A 438-nucleotide genomic window follows, 5' to 3' on the forward strand; every position below is an offset into this window, starting at 1 on the left:
ACAACTCAACTCTTTATATGTTCCTGCAAAAAACATTTCCTTACCTGAATCTTAATGTCACTGATCAGAAAGTATTCCTTCTGGACAATCAGTTTGTTTAGGGAACTGGCAGAGGGAGGCTATGTATATGTGTCATAGTTTTGAAACTATCACAGCTGCAGTTATTCACTAATGATACTCATATACCTACAAGCTACATTTTTAAATAGTATGGATGAATAATCTCTTTGCTCTTGTAGAAGTTTTTTGTTTTTTTATGGCTCTTCTAAGCTATGCATTTATTTTCACTCGACTTTAAAGCAATCAATATGCTGGCACAAAGGCTTTGGGATAATTCATAGCAACAATCTGTAGCAGCTTACAGGCTGATTTGATATCCTTAAATTACTCTGATGAAAAAAAATAGTAGAATATTTGAAATGCTGCCTTGAGTCACCA

This window comes from Nothoprocta perdicaria, unplaced genomic scaffold (genome assembly GCF_003342845.1).
Source record: "Nothoprocta perdicaria isolate Ctin4 unplaced genomic scaffold, notPer1 scaffold_115, whole genome shotgun sequence".
In the NCBI taxonomy this organism is placed as follows: domain Eukaryota; kingdom Metazoa; phylum Chordata; class Aves; order Tinamiformes; family Tinamidae; genus Nothoprocta; species Nothoprocta perdicaria.